Genomic DNA, 4,606 nt, shown 5'->3' on the forward strand with positions numbered 1-4,606 from the left:
GCTCACCCATTGTCTCCCGAGACAAGGAGGCCAAAGAAGAAGAAGATTACACAGTGTAGAATTGCTTGTCTGTGCAGAAATTCCATGTGAAATTTAATACAGGCTCAATGGCTAATTGTTGTATCCCCAATTTTCATCGCTTCACATTTGGCAGCTGATCCTTCGGCTCCCTACGCTCTCAGCTCTGGAATTTCTGCCCTCAGCTTCCCTGCCTCTCTCTCCTGATGATTGTATGATGTTCAGTACCATTCACAACTCCTCAGATACTGAAACAGTCCATGTCTATATGCAGCAATACCTGGACAAAATTCAGGCTTGGTCTGATAAGTGGCAAGTAACATTCACACCACACAGGTGCCGTTTAATGACATCTCCCTTTGACATTCAATGGCATTACCATCACTGTACATCCTGGGGGTTACCATGGACCAGAACCTGAATTGGTGCAGCTACATAAATACTGTAGCTGCAAGAGCAGGTTGGAGGCTGGGAATTCTGCAGTGAGCAACTCACCTCATGATTCCCCAAAGCCTGTCCACCATCTACAAGGCACAAGTCAGGAGTCTGATGGAATACTCTCCACTTGCCTGGAGAGTGTAGCTCCAACAACACTCGGGAAGCGTGATACCACCCATGTCAAAGCAGCCCACTTGATCGACACCCCATCCACCACCTTAAAACATTCACTCCCTCCACCACCAATGCACAATGGCAGCAGTGTGTGCCATATAAAAGATGCACTGCAGAAACTCACCATGCCTCCTTCAACAGCACCTTCCAAACCCACAACCTTTTCCACCTAGAAGGACAAGGGCAGCAGACACATGGGAACGCCACCATCTGCAAATTCCCCTCCAAGCCACACACCCTCCTGACTTGGAAATATATTGCTGTTCCTTCACTGTCACGGGATCAAGATCCTGGAACTCCCTCCCGAACAGCACTGTGGGTGCACCCACACCAGATGGACTGCAGCTTACCAGCACCTTCTCAAGGGCATTAAATGCTGGCCTTGCCAGTGATGACATCCCACAAGAAAAAAAGATTTTTGTTATTGGTCCATCTGTCTCCTTCTGTGGCTTGGTATCAAAAATTGATAACACTTCTTGATATGTTTTACTATATTAAAGGTGTTATATAAATGCAAGCTATTGTTGTATAGCCAATATTGTTATTGTTCTGGCAGAATTACATATTGCACAAAATGTACAGCACAGAAAGACGTCATTCAGCCCAAGTGGTCCATGTCGGTATTTATGCTCCATACGAGCCTCCTCCCACTCCTCTTCATCTAACCCTATCCACATATTCCTCTATTCCTTTCTCCTTCATGTGTTTAACTAGCTTCCCTTACATGCATCTGTGCTATTTGCCTTCTGTAGTCCTTCTGGTAGCAAGTTCCACATTCTAACCAAGCTGGATAAAGAGCTTGTACTGAAATACTCTCTTTGGACAGGGTCAAACCTTAAGAGAATTTCTGTCTGAGCTCCAATGAGTAGAAATTATTCTCCATACACATACTGCCCTGGTGTTACATTTAACAATGCACTTTTTAAAATTTGAATTGTTTTCTGTATGCATTGGACAAGCCTTTACTTTTTCTAGAAATTCATATTTATTGTCAGGAGCTAAAGATCAGCTTGAAAAATTATGCCATAAGCATAACTAAAATAGCTTGAGTACACTGCTCTTATTTTGTTCTTGGGACGTTGGCAAGATAGCATTTACTGCTCTCGTTATGAAGAAGGTGTCAGTGGGCTTTCGACTTTGAACCACTCAATCCTACTGTTACTGGTGGTATTTTCACCAACACTGACCCCCCCCCCCCACCTGGAGGCATTGTTGTCTCTCATTAGAGGGCTCAGTAGTTTTGTAAAATACATTTGTTGCAAATTGACTGCTTGTCACTAAACCTGTCAGCTGTTAATTTCACTGCCAGAAGAGTTACTTTTAAACAGCCTAAAAAATTTTAGTTGCCAGGAAAAGGAAATGCATATCAACGTATTATTCATATTTGTGCTGAAGTTTATTTAGAGTTATATTTTAATATAAAATTGCTTAGACAATATCCAAGAAAAAAGGGAAAAGTCAGAGACAACATTGTGATGTGAACACATTTTCATACACCGGACAACTGATTTAATGAAAATCATCACATCCGACAGTAAATATCTGTTATGGATGTAAAAAAAAATCTTCCTCCTTAACGGACTCCAGAGCCTTCACATGCTGTCTGCCATTGATGGGGAAATCCCAGCTGGCCATGTTTGTGGCTTGGGAATTTATTAGTTGTTGGACAGGCCATGGGGAAGATGTATCGAAAAGGAGTTGATTCTGAATTCAGACAGAACAAAATAATAAAGCTTTTAGGCATCGTTACATCCGTAGAAATCATACTTAATAACAGTATCCTCACATTATTCCATCTATCTATTTTCAACTAATTAGTGCTTCAGCAAGAAACCAGTAATTTTCCTTTTAAATCGTTATAAAGTCTTAAATCCTTAGTATTGTTTTTCACTTTTCAACCTTTTTTAGTTTTAAGCATCAGGCGTTTGGAGATTAATTTACCATTGTTGCTCTGGTTCCAGACTTGGCAAATCTGTAACCTGTAGGAAAATCTGTTCGTTTATTGCATTTGAAAATATAAGCTGAACAAGTCTGGATGATTTCGGGGGAGGTTAATGCTCACTGAATTTTCAGCATTCTTCTCCCATCTACATACACCTTTTATTTATTCAACACATGCTTTATACATAACAATGGTATATGGCCCTACTGAACTTTCCCTCCCATGCCATTACCCTTCCATTACAAATGTTTGGCTACCATATATGGCACAGCAAGCAATGCAGAGCTCCAATCTGAGAGGTTATTTGATAAATGTGTTGTTTTCCAGTGGAGATATGCTCGGTTCTTCCCCTCTCCCTGCACCCCCCTCATGCATATTCAGCCAGGACTATGACATCATTGATGGTCTATAGTTTGCCATTTTGGATGAGTTTGGAACAGTTTACCTTCTCTCCTCCAAGAGCCAAGAGGAACTGTTGTTGACTTTCTCCTATCTTGAGCTCAGGCTATTGAGCATCCCTATCTCTGGCCCAGCTGAGACCAGTTAACTAAGCCCAGAGCAGGGATCAACACTGGGATCTTCCTGCTCTCTGTAACTCAGTTCTACACTAAGCCTCCAACGATGCTGTTCACACCACATTTAATAAAATATCTGTGTACAGCAACTACATGCACAATGGCACTGTCCAATTTTACTAAACTTACAACCACACTGTAACTTCCTCTAAATGTTTCAGTATGCTAATATAGAATCTTTTATAGTGTGGAAAATACATTCACGACCGTTTTATGGACATTGTTAATACGAATTGCTCTTCAGCTAGGACTTTGAAATGGCAAAAAAGTTACATTAAAATATTAGTGAAGAAAAAAGGATCAAGCATCATTACGCCTTGGGGAGGCTTTTGGGAGGGGTAACATCAGTGGAACATCTTACTGAAACCCCAGAGTCCTGGCTCCACTATTATTAACTAAGTGACTGCTCTGAGATAGTTTGCAGTAGTGCCATCGGGCTTTGAAATTTTAAATCCACTCCACGCCCCCCCCCACCCCTCCCCCACCACAAGGGGCTCTTTGCAACACCGGCTGGGGGAGAATTCATTTTACGACTTAATCCATCATTTCAATGGCTGCGTAATACTCCTCCCCCACCTTCGGCTAAGTGCAATAAGGGGCTCAAGTTCAGTCCCCTCCCACTCAGAGACTGCTACATTTATAGCCCCAAGGAAATTCAGCCTCCCTATATTTACACGTACTGTAAATGGGAACTGGGATCGGTGGGTGAAGGGTGGGACTAATGGCAGTCTATCTTTGTCACCGTCATATAACACAGCTGTGCCTGTTGCTTATTTTCCATAAACCCTTCATCCGTGACATATTCTGCATAAATATCATTTTCTTTTTTTTTTGTTTGCTTGCTGAAATGGGTTGGTGTTACTTGCTTTCTTCATAGTGTAAATGCCCTAGAAATTCCTAATTTCAGTCATATCCTTCTTTTAAAAAAATGATACCAATGACCCCAGTTCTTTACGTTTATGTTACGCAAAGCCTTCAGCAGTCTGACTGCCTCACTTTTTGTTGTCTTTGTTTCTGTGTGCCGGTTCATTTTGAGGGTGAAAAAGTGCACCTTTCGCAGGTCAGCAACTGCTGGTGCTGACAGACCAATAAAAAAAATGTACCCATGACTCTTAAGATTGCCACATGGCACTCAAAGATTAATAAGCACAGCGCTTTACAAAGGATAACACATTATGCCTCAGCAGTGATCCTGTACCATCCAAAACGAAAAACCAAAAGATTAGCACTCAAGACGTTGGAATTTTTCTTCAGTTGCAACGATTCATTTCTTGCCATCTTTCATGACCTCAGGACATCCCAAAATGCTTTACAGGCAATGATGTACTTTAGAATTGTAGTCACTGGTGTGATGTAGGAAACTATTTCACTGCTGTACACATACGAGAGTTTGCAGTCACACCTTGGTCCCTATTATTTCTGTGGGCGGTGTGGATTTTAATTAGAGATGAGCAGCCCT

The sequence above is a fragment of the Heterodontus francisci genome, chromosome 33 (genome assembly GCF_036365525.1).
Source record: "Heterodontus francisci isolate sHetFra1 chromosome 33, sHetFra1.hap1, whole genome shotgun sequence".
NCBI lineage: Eukaryota > Metazoa > Chordata > Chondrichthyes > Heterodontiformes > Heterodontidae > Heterodontus > Heterodontus francisci.